Source organism: Lissotriton helveticus, chromosome 6 (assembly GCF_964261635.1).
Source record: "Lissotriton helveticus chromosome 6, aLisHel1.1, whole genome shotgun sequence".
In the NCBI taxonomy this organism is placed as follows: Eukaryota; Metazoa; Chordata; class Amphibia; order Caudata; family Salamandridae; genus Lissotriton; species Lissotriton helveticus.
Window position 1 is genome coordinate 285,017,639 of NC_136067.1, and position 17,309 is coordinate 285,034,947.

Here is a 17,309-nt window from a genome sequence, read left to right on the forward strand (position 1 = left end):
CGGAGAGCGACCACCGGTGGCAGATCGTTCTCCCACTTCGCCGCTAAGACAGGGAACACCCTCCCCATCCTCCTACGGCAGACCCAGGACCTACTGACCTTCAGGAGACTCCTCAAGACCAGGCTTTTTGAGCAGTAGCAGCACCCCTCCCCCCCAGCGCCTTGAGACCCTGACGGGTGAGTAGCATGCTTTACAAATTTCGTGATTGATTCTCGCTTGGCTGCTAGCGCTGTAATGCCTTAGGGTAGCTATGCGCTGAAAAAATGTTAACTAATAATAATAATACGTGTTACTATAAATAAGTCTATCAACGGAAAGGATCAACAGCAGGTATGGTGTGTCACACCATTTAACATACACTTGTGGAGGTGGCAGCAAGCTCGCTGTTGGCTACTATTTGTGAGGGCGCATGGCCCATTGGAAATACTATGAGTGTGGGGCTATTGGCTCATTGACAATGATGTGCATTCTGGTGCTGATAACACCACATTAGAAATGGACATTTACCATTGATGACATTTTCTCTGCCCCTGCCTACAAAAGAATGCTACTTGCTCCTCACCTTTTAATGCGGTAAAGCAAGTGGAAACATTTTTCGTACATATATTTCCACTCCTAAGGTTTCAGTTACAGTTCTACCACGAATATCAAGAGCGTAAACGTAATTTACGGTTTGCGATGTTATCGTGAATTATATGACCTGTTCTAAAAGGGGCCCAACATGTTTAAAACGTAAGTGGCCATGGGGAATTTCTGTTTAAAGTAATATGTGTAAAATCTGCATTGCCAATAAAAATAGCATCCGTCTACGGCCGTTTACCTTTTGGGACCCATGCTGCTGAAAAGGAGACATGCCCATTTTTCATTTAAATTCTTTGAGTTGAATAAGCAGATTACTACACATTTACCAAGACTTTCCTGTATTAGGTAAAGTAATTCATCAGTACACCCATTGTATTGCAGGAAAGTAATGTGTCCGTTATCAGCTCGAAAGCAAGCATTAGCAATGCCTATATATCTGCTGCAAAGATGTTTTTTTATTGAAAGCATGTGCAAAAATAAATAGAGAAAATTGCATCCTTCTGAACATGACGACCATACATTTGCATTGAAAATGAAATGAAAAAACATTCACCTTTGTGACCGTGTTACTAGTGGTGCTTTTTAAATTGTGGTAAATAAATAATTAATTACCGGTTCTATTTTTGACTGGATACAATATAAACAGATAGCTCAATAAATAAGAGTCAAGATTCGAGGTAGCTGGAGTTGACAGGCTTTAATTAAGCATAAAAAGGACAGGAACAGGACAGCCTGTACGGGAATGGGATGGCAGCTGCCGGGGGCAGGATCTGGGAGCATAAGGGATAACTTTTTAATAACAGTGCACAATATTTATAGTTAAACAAATACATTGCATTCAATACAGTAGGCGTAGCAGTAGGCGGAGTTTGTAGCAGTCGCGAAAGATAAGGCATAAAGTGGGTGTAACAAGAGGTGTGTACAGGGCGTATACATAGACATGTGATGCAAACGTAACAGAATATGTCATAAATGGGGCGGAAACATGGAGGGGGCTACCTGAGCAGCTGGGACCTCTAACCTAGTGGTGCGCGTAAACTGACAATGACGTGTTACCAGGAGGACTGGGGGCTATGACTTCTGCGCTAGAAGAGGAGACTAAAGTCTGGAGTGTCAGAGCGACATGTACTCAGGCATATCTGGTATCTGGTGTTTATAGTACATGTTGATAGAATCCAAAAGTTATCAGGGCAAAGGCTAATAGACTCTAAGACTGGTGCATGCATAATTCTATATGTAGTGCGTGCGAGGAATATTCTATGAATATTAATACAGTATTTCTCTTACATGGAGACATAAAGGCTAGACCATGACGGAAACTATTGATGCGATTCAGTAGCTTAGGAATGCAGAGAAGGAGGGCTGGACTGATAACTGGAAACATAACATACTCTTGGCAGACTGAGAGGCAGAGCCAGGCCGAGCCGGGCACTGCGTGGCAAGAAGTAAGCTAAGGGTCAGGGATGCAGGTGGGGGCTGTATCGCTCCTCGGAGAGGGTTCAGGAGACAGGAGCTGAATCTGAGTCCGGGCCCTTTTGAGGCCTAGAAACGGGGACAATTCAATGAATTAACGTGCACACTGTAAAACGTGGCAACGTAGCTTTACATAGGCCTAATATTCGTTGTATTCACGAGGACTGGAAACTGGCATACTAGAGATGGACACAACTGTAATTGCGTCTTTAATCGATCAGAAGGGGATACATGCATATCGATCATGCACATATAACATAAAATGGGGAACACGTAGGCACATACAACATGGCAAAATTTACTTTTCCACATTCCCTCCTTGTGCCCTACGTTTCCATCAGGAAACATCAATATTCATGATACCATCTATCATTTCATATAGCATCATTTGCTCGTCTCGAATTGTCTCGGAACGGGATTTAGGACTAGGAATACAAGAGGTAGCACAAATGCCGCAAATCGCAGGGCCACATTGTATACAGAGGCAGCAACTGAATATGATCATTACTGCAATACCTAGGAATGACAATACTTTCCATCCCCAAGCGGATATGATACTCCAGAGCCAACCGGACCATGTCCAGGTGCCTGGATTCTGGTGTAACTGATGGGCAATTTTGTGAAGTCTGGTTATGGCTGAATAAACAGACGGCGCGTTATTAGGAATGAAAATGCAGCAACTAGATCCGATGACTCTACATGCTCCTCCTCTATCGGCCAGTATGACGTCAAGAACGAGACGATTTTGGAGCACGACAAATCTCATAGCAGATTGCTCTTCGGTTAAGTTACCTAGAGCAGAAGTAGTCTCATTCACTACTGCTTCAAGGGTTCTGGTTAACCTACGTATTAACTTACTATTCTGGATAGGTCCTATAAAGAAGAAGAAACCTTTATTGAAGTCTTGATATTGTTCTAGAATAGTTTCAGTTTGATCGACAATTGGGGACTCAATCTCCCTTCTATGTCTAATGTGTACTAGATGTGTGTTTCTGTGATAATCAGATGGGGCTAGAAAAACTGGTGGCAGTAGGAAGGCAATGTAACAGGTTCCATCCCAATCGAGGGGCAGACGAACATATGCGGTCTGACCACAAACAAAATAAGAATGACGTGAGGCTTTGAAAATAGATTTCCCACTGGCACTATACTCGACAGTAGTAATACAATCACTATGTCCTATATGTGCGGAACCATTCTTTCTGACACATAATTCGCCTTTGACTGGTAGTACTGAAATAACAGGCAAATCTGGAGTAGTATCAGACTGTACATTCTGGACCATAAAATTCGAGGAATAATTACCTAAATCATATACTTCATTTTCTAGATCTAACCCTGTTCTATGGGAGAGACCTTGCTTGTCTGGAAAACATGTTCTATTCAGAAGGGACATATCATTTGAAGATGACGTTAACGTGGACCATGCTCCACACGAACCATTATGTGAAAACGGATAAGGAAAGAGTGGCAGAACTCCCTTCGGTGTCTGGAAAGGGGGGAGCCGACCACACACCCAACAATTAGTGGCATTGCTGGTCTGGTGTGAATAGTGTAACATTCTGATAAATGTATTATTTCTCATAGCAAGACGATAGGATAACTCGTGAGGAGGCAGATCACTAAATGTGTGCTCTACTGTAGCATTAGAAAACTTGTTTACATGTGAACTTGGAAAACATAAATGTAATGCATAACTTGTGCAGGTAACCATCAAACTTAGAAACAATAAGAAACTTAGAAAAACGATACATCGTATAGAGTTTTGACTAACTCTCTCACTATGGGGGTCTATCTCTTACATGTCAGATACCTGTCTAACCGTTTCACCCGAGAGGGACTTAGACAATTAAACTGGCTGACTTATTTTACTAGACCGGAGCTTTAACTTATACTCCTGTTGCGGAGTTTTCTCTAACAGAGGAACTTTCAGTTCAGGATTCAGATCAAAGTCTGGTTTAGAGTCTGGCTTCAGGCAGTCTTTAGAAATGGAACAGTCTTTAGAAATGTCCTTTATAAACGTCTTTTTCCGGACTCCATGGAATTTCTTGATATGCGACAGATGGACCCAACCCTTGCGGCCTTCCAACTTCACGGCCGTGCGGGTGGTCAGGAGGACTAGTCGTGGCTCCTTCCAACGGGGCTCCAGCGGACTTGAACGATCAAAGTTCCTTACGAGAACAAGGTCTCCTGGAATGACCTCGTGCGGTTTCACTTCAGTATTGTCTGGAAATGCAGCGGCAACCTGGGAACGACAAGAGTGTAGGGCAGACATCAAGGAAGCTAGGTAATCTGTCAGCATATTACTGGAAACATCTGTAATACTGCGGGGTCTAGGTGTACCCCACATGTTTGGGGGGCGGCCGAATACGACCTCGTACGGGGACAGACCTGATCTGGAATGTGCAACCATCCGTATATAAAATAGGGCTACTGGCAAGGCAACTAGCCAGTCTACACCTTTCTCTTTACATATCTTGGCAATACGGATTTTCAGGGTCTGATTATGTCTCTCTACGAGACCGGCTGCTTCAGGATGGCGCACACAATGGAACTTCCACTGGTACCCTAACAAAAGGGAAACATGTTTCATTAACTCGGACGAGAATGGCTGGCCGTTATCAGAATACACGACCCTAGGGAGTCCATAGCGGGGAAAGAATTCACGAACCAGCTGCTTGGCAGTGGTCGCTGCTGTGTAATCTGGAACTGGATATGCTTCTGTCCACCTGGACAAAGCGCATACAACTACAAGAACATACTTGAAACCTCGACATCGCTCCATCTGAATATAATCCATCTGGAGGACTTCAAAAGGGTGGTCAGGAGGTTGAAATCCACCTTGTTCCACCGGGACACTTTTACCTGGATTGAACTGACAACATATCATACAGGTACGGACTTTCTGCTTGGCTGCAGCTCGCAAGTGCTTGTTGAACCAAAGGTTCTGAATACTGTCTAACATAGCTTTTTCTCCTAGATGTGCTGGACTATGTGCGGTATTAATAATGACTTGAACCATAGAGTCGGGGAGAAACCATGTGGCTTTTCCCTTCGTCAACCATCCCTGATCTGTCTGGACCCCTCCTTGTTCGGACCATTTCTTTATTTCTTCGGGAGTAGCATGTAACTGTATGTCTATGACATCTTGTGTAGGGTCCTTAACTGTCTTACAAGTAGTCTGTTCTGGAATGGATGTCTGTGTCTTGTTAACTGGAATGTCTGGTGTCTGAGCTGTAAGCTTGGCTGTTCGATCTGCTAGATCGTTACCTTGGGAAATGATATCAGTAACTTTCGTATGTGCCTTGCACTTCATGATAGCGATAGCTGTCGGTAAATGTATTGCATCTAACAGAGCTTGAATGAGGAGACCATGCTGAATCTTGGTTCCATGAGAAGTCATGAAACCTCTCTCCTGCCAGAGCACTCCGAAGTCGTGTACAACTCCGAATGCGTAACGTGAATCTGTATATATGTTTACTTTCAGGTTCTTGGCACGTATGCAGGCTTGGGTCAGAGCCACTAGCTCTGCTGCTTGAGCAGACAGGGTGTCAATACGGTGTGTTTCAATAACTTCAGTTTCAGTAGTCACTGCATACGCGGCTACTAGTTCTCCTGTACTTGTTCTCATACATGAACCGTCCACATAAAGTGTCAGGTCGGGATTAGGTAATGCAATGTCTGTCAGGTCTTGTCTTGGCTTGGTCATAGTGTTAACAATTTCCACACAGTCATGTGTGGCAGGATTTGAAGTAACTGATGGCAACAGTGTAGCAGGATTTAGAACGTTGCAGCGTCTGATTTCTATGTGTGGCTGGAATAGTGTCAGTTCATAACCTGTTAAACGTGCAATGGTCAAGTGCTGAGTCTGTGTTCGGTTTAAAAGAACTTCCACGGAATGTGGAACTTGTACTGTCAGGGAGTGTCCTAATACTATGGAATCACTTTGTCTGATAGCTAGAGCTGTGGCTGCAACTGACTTGAGGCACGCAGGCAAAGCCTGGGCTACTGGATCTAATGTGCTCGAAAAATAAGCACAGGGCTTGTACTGTCCTGCTTGATCTTGTGTGAGAACAGATAATGCAGTACCATCACGTTCTGTGACAAAAAGTGTAAAAGGCTTACTGTAGTTCGGTGTAGCTAGAACAGGTGCTTGGCATAAGGCTTTCTTTAATTCATTAAAAACAAGTGTATGTTCAGATGTCCAAGGGAGGACAGTCGATACGGCTGCCTCCTGTGTCGTTAACTGTATCAGTGGCTTAGCTAGAAATGCATACTGAGGAATCCATTGTCTGCAATAAGAAGTGAGGCCAATAAAAGCTCGTACCTCCTTCTGTGTCTTGGGCTGTGGAAGACTCGCTATTAACTGGATACGGTCTGGTGTCAACTGCCTACCCCACTTGGACAGTAAGTGGCCTAAGTAGATCACTTGCTGGACACAGAATTGAAGCTTCGAAGGGGACACCTTGTGCCCCATCTCGGCCAGGAAATACAGGACTGTAAGTGACGCTCGCTCGCAGTCACATTCAGAACGGGCTGTGATCAGTAGATCATCGACATACTGGAGCAGGGCAGTGTCAGTTGGCATGTGAATATTGTCTAGTTGTCTCTTAAGTGCTTGACTGTAAATACTAGGACTTTCTGTGAAACCTTGAGGAGCTCGTGTGAATTTATAGCTCCTTCCATTTAAACAAAAACCAAAAAGGTACTGGCTGTCTGGATGAATCGGGACACTGAAAAATGCATTTTTGAGGTCGATAACAGTAAAAAATGTAGCTTCAGAATCAATGGCTGTCAGTAGGGAAGAAATATCTGGGACTACTGGATACTGGGGTATGATACATTTATTAAGTTCTCGAAGGTCAATCACTAATCGATATACTGGAGGTGCATTTGGATCAGTACGTTTCATGACTGGGATGATAGGAGAATTACATACATTGGAGTCAGTTTCTACAACCACTCCTTGAGCAATAAGCTCGTCAATAATTTTGGTGCCTCAGGTGGCAATCTGTACTGTCTGATTCGTGGCAAGACTATGCCTTGCTTGAGAGTCACACGATGGGGTGTGATTTGCATAAAACCTAATTCTTTCAATGTTTTAATGCCTAACAGATTTTCTGGACATGACTTCGTAAGTAACAAATCAGTAGTTCGGGACAATGGGCCAACTTCTAGGGAAACTGGTTTTGAAATCTCATTAACAATCGGTTTGCCTGAAAATCCAAGGGAAACATTTTTAGAGCCTGAGAGCGGAGCCCCTGGAACCTCGTCATGACTGATAGTAGTCCTACTTGCCCCTGTATCAATCAGAAACTTTCTGTCTTTCCCTAATACTTGACTGTGTACATAGGGACCCTCTTGATCTACAGGTATCTCGATGAGAGGCAAGCCTACCTCCCTCTCTAGGCTATTTCATGAATACTGTTGATACTCTGGATACTCTGACTGGGCATACTGGTACATCTGCTGTGTAACATGCTGTGTTGCAGCGATAGGCTGCGGTGCTGGAGCTGTCTGTTGTGCATTCTGTGGTGACTGAGAAGTCTGTGAAACTTGTTCTTGTCTAGGCGGACGTGGTCTTTCTTTAGTTTTACCGGTAGCTATGTTGTGTTTCAGAACTGCACACTCGTTTATAAAATGACCTGGCTGTTTACAGTAATTGCAAGTCCCTTTAACGGGAGCTGCAGAATGACTGGCTTGATTCGGACCCCTCTTCTGACTGTCTTGTGGAACAGATTGTGCAACTAATACTTTCATTTTCGTGTCTTTCATACGTCTCCTTTCGTGTTCTTGCTCTTCCCTGATTCTGTTCTGGTGATACTGGAGCATCTGAAGCATTTGTGACGGTGTATTAGCTTGCCAACTACTTTCGACTTTCAAAACTCGATTTTTAACTTGTGGACTTGAATTCTCGACTAGTTTAGTAACAAAAAGATGAGGGTACGACTCGCTACTTGTCTTCAGACCACTGTTAATAATAAAACATTTTTCAAATCTAGAATAAAAATCACTAGTGTCTTCATCCTGTTTCTGTTTACAAGCTGAGATTGCATCCCAATCTTCCTTTTTCGTGGCTAGTAACCTTGCCAAAACTTGTATCAATAACTCGGGCAATTCTTTACATTTGTCCCCAAGACCGGTACCTGGTACTCGTATTTTATCTTCAGCTTCTAGAGCTGTCCAATCAATCTTTTTCTCTCCCACCTCCCATTCTTTTTCCTTGAGTTTTTCATATACCCCTGCGGGCAACAGGACCTTTAGCATTTTAATGATATCTGGATACGTGTACTCTCCCATACGGAGCATGTCTTTTAATTCTCGATGGAACCCTGCTGGGTCTTTGTCGTGACAGGGAATTAATTTCTTCATCTCTAAGAGTTCCATCTTGGTGGTAGGGGTGTAAACAAATACTCGTTGCATTTCACCACCCGCTGTCCTAACTGGATGTACTTCTCGTAACGGATGCTGTCTATCTATGTAAAATGATTTACTTTCTGGAGATGAGACATGAACAAAATGCGGATTCAGAAACGTTCTATATTTGTGGCGCTGTTCTAGAATGACGCTAATTAAATCGGTACCTAGACCTCTCCATCTATACTGGAGTAACTCGTTCAGAACATCATGTAACGGACCTGGATCAGAATGCTGACCCTCATACAGTGTAATGAGGTGCTGGATCATATACATACCCACCAGTCGCTGCTCGGCTGGGGGCAGTTTCAGAAACATTTGTGCCACTATTTCGTCTGGAAAAGTGGTAGAATCAGTAGCCCATCGGACTGCTGATCGGGCTAGTTCTTGTTCATGCATGGTACTAAGTTCACTATAACCGATTCGTGATTTCAGAATGTGATCGGTAGCTTGAAATACTTGCTCAAGATTGTCTTGTTCTAGTGCTGGAAGAGGAAAAACTTTCTTGTGTTCTAGGCGTGAATGTCGGTCGGGAAGTCTAGTTCTACCTACATACGCTAATCTGGTGGGATTCTCGTCGTCTACCTCTTCAGTATCAGTGTTGTCTTCTTTCTCGCTTACTTGTGCTGCTTTGCGTTTCTCGTGTAACCTTATTATTTCCTTACGAATTTTCTTGTACATACTGTCTATACTACTGAGTGTCTTGTGTCTTCCCTCGGCTATATGATCACTCCACTTTGTCAGAACTCTCATTTCGATCGGATCTTTAGTCGGACAATCTTGTTCCCTTATTAAACAATTAATTAAAAACTTTAATAGCATGAGCTGGGTCTCAGCTTTCCTTAGAGACATGATTTCGCCAATACTTTCTGGGTCTTCTCCTGTACGGATGAAACGATATATTCTGTCTAGATCTTCTTTCATATTCGGTAGGGTGTCCAAATACTCGGTCACCCGTCTTACACGCAATGAATATATAACCATATTATCATCGCCTGGGACTGGATCATAACGGCATTCGGTGAGAGCTCGTCTGATATCTGCAACGGACTGATGTTTGGGCGTACGCTGTAACGCACGTTCATGTAACTCGACTAATGTTACACGTTTGTGTGGCGGCGGGGTACCAGGAGGACCTCCCCCCGCGGCCCCTAAACTGGAATCGTCGACTGATACTCTTCGTGCTGGCAGAGTGACCGATGTAGCGGGAATTTGTACTATGGGCTGGACCGGGGGTACCGTAACAGGTGCTGTAACAGGTGCCCCGGTGGCTGGAAGAACAGGAACTACATTATTTACAGGAGCTGGCGGAACAGGATTTGCATATTCTGGGACTGTGTCGTCCAAATAGGACGAGAGAAAAATATCAGCTGCGGTCGGTTTGTGACGTAGCTTAATCGGAACTAATGGCGGCGGAAAATTACATGGTGCTTCCGGGGTTGCTTTCGACAAGCCCTCGGCAAGAAGAGGATACATACCCTTAACAAGGGCATTTCTCTGTCTGTCTGACTGTTCGGCTTTAACTCGTTCACCTATTTCGATTAATTCCCTTTCTTGGGCTCTTTCTGCGGATTCTCTACTTAATTCTGTCTTTCTGATTTCTTTTTCGGTTCTTTTATGAGATTCTTTGCGCCATAACTCGATGGCATCTTTCTGGGACTGTCTGGCTTTCTTTTTCCATAATAGTTCTTCTACTCGCATGATGCACTCGGCATCCCACGTACCTGATACGGGCCATCTATATTTCTCTTCTAATTCTTTGGTGTACTCCACCCATAAGTCTAGATATAATATGGCACTTATGCCATGCTTATGATACATAAAATGACCTGGACTGTCCCTAGGCGGGACAGGAACTGCTTCTTCGAGCAGACCTTTTCTAGTTTTTAACCGACGTAATTTCGTGAACAAAGGCATAACTTAGGCTGGAGTCTGGACACAATACAATACACGATAAACACAATAATAACTTAAGAAAACAAATCACTCATACCACGACATTGAAAACACATGAAATAACATTTAAAACAACAGTTCGGACAGAATATTACCTGGAATACTGAAAACAGAATACATGAATTTCTCGAGAACAGAACTTACTAGAACAGAAACTTACTAGAATGACTAGATGCACTGCTAAAACAGTACGAAACTTACCGGTCCCATAAAGAGACACGTCAGGACCCGCATCCACCTAGGTGGACACTTCGTGTTGGATCTGTGTACCCAAACCCACGGACCAGAGACAAATTAATTGACCCTGTCTAGATACTACCCCAGCAACGGTACTCACCGGGCAGCAAGAACGGAAGGCCTCGGACTGGACTGGACTGCTACGACGACAGACGGACGAACTTCGGACTTCAGTTACAGGTGGGCCTCCGGATACCTCGGACCTTGGACTCTCGGCTTGGGCTCTGGTCGGGACTCGCCGCGTTCCTCCACCGCCTCGTCTGGACGCTGGACCGCAACCTCCGTCTCCTCCGTGGGCCTGAGGGATACTTGAAGCAGAAATATCTGCACGTGGCCGGTATGGTTCCGTCACGGCTGCAGAGGATCAGGGGGCCTGCGTGGCTTCTCCGGCGCGTGGGGAAAGGGCAAGTCCCTGTTCGGGCGCCATTATGTGGTAAATAAATAATTAATTACCGGTTCTATTTTTGACTGGATACAATATAAACAGATAGCTCAATAAATAAGAGTCAAGATTCGAGGTAGCTGGAGTTGACAGGCTTTAATTAAGCATAAAAAGGACAGGAACAGGACAGCCTGTACGGGAATGGGATGGCAGCTGCCGGGGGCAGGATCTGGGAGCATAAGGGATAACTTTTTAATAACAGTGCACAATATTTATAGTTAAACAAATACATTGCATTCAATACAGTAGGCGGAGTTTGTAGCAGTCGCGAAAGATAAGGCATAAAGTGGGTGTAACAAGAGGTGTGTACAGGGCGTATACATAGACATGTGATGCAAACGTAACAGAATATGTCATAAATGGGGCGGAAACATGGAGGGGGCTACCTGAGCAGCTGGGACCTCTAACCTAGTGGTGCGCGTAAACTGACAATGACGTGTTACCAGGAGGACTGGGGGCTATGACTTCTGCGCTAGAAGAGGAGACTAAAGTCTGGAGTGTCAGAGCGACATGTACTCAGGCATATCTGGTATCTGGTGTTTATAGTACATGTTGATAGAATCCAAAAGTTATCAGGGCAAAGGCTAATAGACTCTAAGACTGGTGCATGCATAATTCTATATGTAGTGCGTGCGAGGAATATTCTATGAATATTAATACAGTATTTCTCTTACATGGAGACATAAAGGCTAGACCATGACGGAAACTATTGATGCGATTCAGTAGCTTAGGAATGCAGAGAAGGAGGGCTGGACTGATAACTGGAAACATAACATACTCTTGGCAGACTGAGAGGCAGAGCCAGGCCGAGCCGGGCACTGCGTGGCAAGAAGTAAGCTAAGGGTCAGGGATGCAGGTGGGGGCTGTATCGCTCCTCGGAGAGGGTTCAGGAGACAGGAGCTGAATCTGAGTCCGGGCCCTTTTGAGGCCTAGAAACGGGGACAATTCAATGAATTAACGTGCACACTGTAAAACGTGGCAACGTAGCTTTACATAGGCCTAATATTCGTTGTATTCACGAGGACTGGAAACTGGCATACTAGAGATGGACACAACTGTAATTGCGTCTTTAATCGATCAGAAGGGGATACATGCATATCGATCATGCACATATAACATAAAATGGGGAACACGTAGGCACATACAACATGGCAAAATGTACTTTTCCACAAAATAACAAGCCTTTTGTTTTGTGCCATATAAGGAAAGAATATTTTCCAACTTAATTAAACACGCAGATTGCACGTAGTTAAAATGTTACTGTGTCACATAAACACTTTATAACAGCAACTTTAAAACAAGCATTGGAATAGCCAATAGGTCTCGCCTTTGGGACCTTATAAGTATTTAATTCTACAGCACAATATCCTTGGTGCAACATCAACTGTTGCATGGCTAAACACTTATAATGTCCCAAAAGTAAGAGCTATTGGCTATGCCAATGCTTGTTTATTTAGTGCTTGCTAAAGAGGTTTTGTAGGTTCACAACGAGTTGAACCAGCCTGTCAAGATTTGTATATCACGCGCATAGATAGCTTCTAGATCTCAATAAAGGACGATTAAACTCACGGAGGTGGCAACCAAGGAAATGAGAGACAAAATATCTTTCCAAGCACCGGACCTGCCAGCGGGAATGACCAGTAGTAGGCTTGGCCCCAAATCTTCAAAAGCTAATTACGAACATTTGTTTGGAAAACGCTCAGAAGGGTAAAGCAATACAACTATCTTCGTGTTTCACTCATTCTGACGGTAAATAAAGATGGCGCCCAAAACAAAATATTGTTAAAAAATATATCTAATGTGACTAGAGGTAAATCTAATTATACAGACGGGCCAGGTCACAAAATTAAGCGTTGTGTTATGTTTTCTTATGATTCATTGTATGAGCTCTCTGTCCTCTCAGCACGACTGCCTCACAGAACAACAGCAGATGGCTGGGGTCCCAGACTACAGTGCCTTAGGCCCAAAAGATTCACACAATATGAAAACCTGTAAATCCCAATTGTCAAACGTTCATTCTCACTAGGAGGTAGCAGGGGAAGGGAAACCTGGTCTTAATATATGCCATGTAATCAGCCCAGCAGCCCACCTCAGAATCCTGTGAAGTTATCAAGGGCAGTTGGAGGCAGCACTGACTTTTCCCAATGCAGGTAAATAAGAAGCTGGTGCTGGTAACTAGGGACTTGGAGTGCTCGTTAACGTTGGATCAAGGAGAGTGGGACAAGCTTCTGCCCTATGCAGCAGCAGCTGGGGGTGGACCACAGTACTTATTAGAAGAGAACCCACACTCCACAACACACACAGTTACTCTGCAGGGCCAGCACTTGCTTTTCCTGTGGAAGGGAGCCCCTCCCCCCTTCCGGAGTTCACTCACCTTCAAGTCCCTGTGCACGATGTTCTTCTGATGGCAATAGTGGACGGCAGACACGATCTGGGGAAAGAAGTATAAAATGTCAGAAGAAGAGGCACCTCGGATATATAAGGCAGGGTGTGTCGTGTTAATTCCCACTCGCTCCACCCCCCACAACAATTGGAAGAATGTGACATGTACTGGACAAGAAACATACGTTTTTAATGCAAGACATCAGAAACACCCGCATGGCCCGCGTTAAGGAACATGCTGGGAAAGTGGCACCTTCTCTTGAATGCATCTGGGCTGAGGCCTGCAGTGCACATGAATTATTCATATACTGGGAGTTTCTCCTGTTTCCTGATCAATGGGAGGCATGCTGCAGTCCCGTTGATGGAAGCGGTGGCCCCAACCCATCCTTTATTAATTAGCAGGGAAATCAATCAATTCTGGGACAGGACGGATCAATTAATGAGAATACAGAGTCCAGCTGTCCCCTTTCACGAGAAACAGAGCAGGCTACAGAGAACAGGACACATGTCTGTCCCTTTCCACCCTCCTCCCATACCACCCCATACACCAAAGTTAAAGCCACCTCTTAACACTGCTCCAGTCTGTCCACCTGCAGCCAGCGCCCTGCCATTCGCTGCGGCTCATCCACAGCCCAAGCGGTTGCAGCACAGCATATAACTTCCATCATCCCCTGCACCTCAGCTACAGCAAGTATCCTTACTGCTATCCCGTCCCTTACAACTGCCTGCAGGCGGCGGGTCCCCCAGCCCTCCACTGGTGAAGCAGAGCGGAGCCGCGCTGTGCTCTCATTAGTGAGGCGGAAGTGGCGTGGGAGGGGGGTGCCCTCGGTGATCTCAGGTCTCAATAATAAGTTACTTCAGTGAAGCCATGGGATTATGAGCAAGCACAAGCGCGCGCGGCAGCGAGGGGAGAGAGGAGGGGGCCTGCGCGATTCCCTTACGGGAGCCAGCAGCAAGGCGCAATAATTGCTACCATATGGCGCCAGCCACTTGCTCCCTTAAGGGAATCGCCAAACGTGCACGCGTTGCCATTGAAGGCAATGGAACGTGTGGAAGTTTTTGGCCTCAAAGCTGTCACCATTGCTAAAGGTCTTTTGCCAAGCAGCACACGCGTGCTGCTAGGCGAGACCTAAACAATATAGAAAATAAATCACCCTTTAACTGGGCTCCCAAAGTGTAGACAAAATAAACAGCTACCATTTAAAGTTAATATAAATAAATTATTTAAAAACAAAAACCTTTGAAACTTAGTTTGTCACTGAAGAGAATGAATATACTTTTAAGTGAAAGTTAACAATGTGTACAAACATTATGCAGTCACTCAAAGTGAAAGGGCGCAGTTGATAAAGTGGGTGTCCCCTTATTATATGCTATTATATACTATTATATACTGTGGTGGGCAGAAGCAAAATGTGAATCACTATTTTACAGACCACTGGATAAAGCGCACTTACCAAAGGACCTCGATATAGGTGCATTATGTATGTTTTGTGGGGAAAAACTTTAGACTGGTGAAAGCTGAATCTAAGCCTAGACCTCTAAAACTGGTGTTATCTGGTAGCTTGTTGTCCAGCGTGTAAAGCTGAATTTTTGATAATGTCACGATTACCAATTGCGGTAACACAATTACCAAACTGTGAAATTGCTGTGATTTCTCAGATCCGAAATAAACGACGACCTTTTAAGTCTGGATCCTGTCGTCGCGTTGACCTTTCTACGCTCTGATTTGTCTAATACACGTGTACAGTTTAATAACCACCTGCTTGTACAATGCGGCCAGTGTGCTTAAAGCAGAGCAACAATATCTTGAAATCTGGTGGCATGGAAAGTGCGCGCGCAGTCCTTCCCTCCAAGCCCCGATTTTCCACAGCGGCGCGTGAGAGGTCGCCTCAGCCCATCTCGCGCCGCTGGCTCGCTGCCGCCGAGTCGCTTCCCCACTGCTTGGCAGCCTGTCCAGCTTCTGTCAGAGGCCCCGTTAACTATGGGCTGCCACACTGCTCCGCGGCAGGGCTGCACCTGCGGCGGGGTACGGGAACATCCTCACTGCCAACATCGTTCCTGTCAGAGAGCTGCGTCTGCCGACCCTCGGTGCTAACAGCAGGCGGGGGTTTCCAGAGATTTCCACTGAAACATCACGGACGCTGCTGTGTTCCCTGCCACTTTCTTGGACAAGGCTCAAAGTGCCCAGCACGCCGCTCGGAGGTTGCTCCTCCTGCAGGTGCTTCCCTCGCTGGATGCCTATAACGCACAAGAGCACTACGTGTGATCTGAAGACCAGTGTGCCCAACACGCTTCTGTTCTTTCTGCTGTTGTAACACGGGGCCACAGGCCTTGCTCTGACAGAAAAAGGACCAGATGTTATATTTGATTTCGATGAACGGCCGCAGCCGTACCTGGCCTTCGTGCTCGCGTACCACTCCTGTCAGAACTTGCAAACAAAATATAATTTATGCGTGAAGGTCTGTGCACTTCCAACAGTGTACACACGCAACATCTTGTTATTTTGATAACAGGAGTCTGTACATAGGCGGGTCACGGGTGAGTCTGGTTTGTGACAAAGGGTGTTGGAATTCTTACTTACACGGTATTGGTGGTTTGCTCGAGAGTGACACTAATGCTGGTGCTGTTGTATCACTAACAATTTTCACCAGTCTTCCTAGATATTTATACTCGGGTCAACTACGCTTTCAGAATGGTGTCAAATGTGTCATTTTATTTCTCCAAAAGATCACCTTTCATTCTAAATCGGTGTCCTCTGCAATCCCCTTGGGAACCGCAAAAAAGCGTGACGTTTGTCAGCATTTTTTCCGAGAGAGATTCCCTCATAGAAATTAGGAGTACTTTGAATGCCTTGAGAGACAAAGCCACTAGGAGTACTTTGAATGCCTTGAGAGAGCCACATCCTGTCCGGGACACTATTGCACAAGGTAGAGCAAAGGCATGTGCTCCCCAAACGAAATCTACCCCACTAACGTGACAGCAGGTTTTGATTCTGTTAAATAAAGACAGAGATGGAGATTATGACTTTATCATCCTTTCTTTTGCAGAAAAATAAAAGGAAAGATATGAATATGGATGAAAGAAAACATATTTTTTGCAGCTTGAATCTTTTGTAGATTCTTATGCTGTGCATTGTTCCGCCATTTAGTGGTTGTGTCCTGAATTCGCTTTTTAGTGTCTTTTTGTTTTCCTCTGGCAGTGTCAATCATGTTGTGTCTTGTCCTTCCCTTTGTGATGTAGGATGCCTGCCCTGGAACCATTTTGCATGGTCACCATCTTCATATTCTTTTTTTCCGATATTGGGTCTGGAAGCATAATGAGGATGTGTAAGATTTTATGACAAACACACTGTTTTTCACGGAAGGATTTTGGTGAAAACACAGAGAAGACCGAAGCAAGAGCTTTGGCTACAGCAACAACGTTGAGGAAGGGAAGCTTTTTCCTCGGACAAACCCAACTTTCGGAGCGACATCGACCAAGAAGGTTGGAGAATAAAGATATGGGATGGATGGAGCATTCCTCCTTCAAATTTTGCCTGTAGTACCACCACAAATACACCCAACAAAAAGCAGTCACGAAGTCTGCGACTTTAGCCTATCAACAGATCATGATGCCGAGGGCTTGAAGCTTCTGTTGAATTTCAACAGCAGACCCTGAAAGCGAGGGATAGACAGACATATTACACCATGGCACAGTCAAATACATCACTAAAGGGCTTTGGCCTCTCCAGTGATGAAAACAACCTCAAAGACGTGGAGGTAGTGCTTGGAGACTAGTCCCAACATTGAAAGGGTAGTTGAGACACAGAGGGGAAAAGAGA

The 17,309-nt window shown here is 44.8% G+C and overlaps 1 protein-coding gene and 1 long non-coding RNA gene across 5 annotated transcripts in view; one reads left to right on the forward strand and one right to left on the reverse strand.

Moving 5' to 3' along the window:
* LDAH (lipid droplet associated hydrolase) overlaps positions 1-17,309 on the forward strand; it is a 1,444,635-nt gene that overhangs the window by 627,076 nt on the left and 800,250 nt on the right. The gene's annotated exons all lie outside the window — the stretch shown is intronic.
* LOC144762506 (uncharacterized) overlaps positions 13,488-17,309 on the reverse strand; it is a 305,326-nt gene continuing 301,504 nt past the window's right edge. The window contains exon 5 of the long non-coding RNA XR_013596101.1: positions 13,488-13,538. This is a non-coding gene — a long non-coding RNA (uncharacterized LOC144762506). The remainder of the gene's footprint in view (positions 13,539-17,309) is intronic.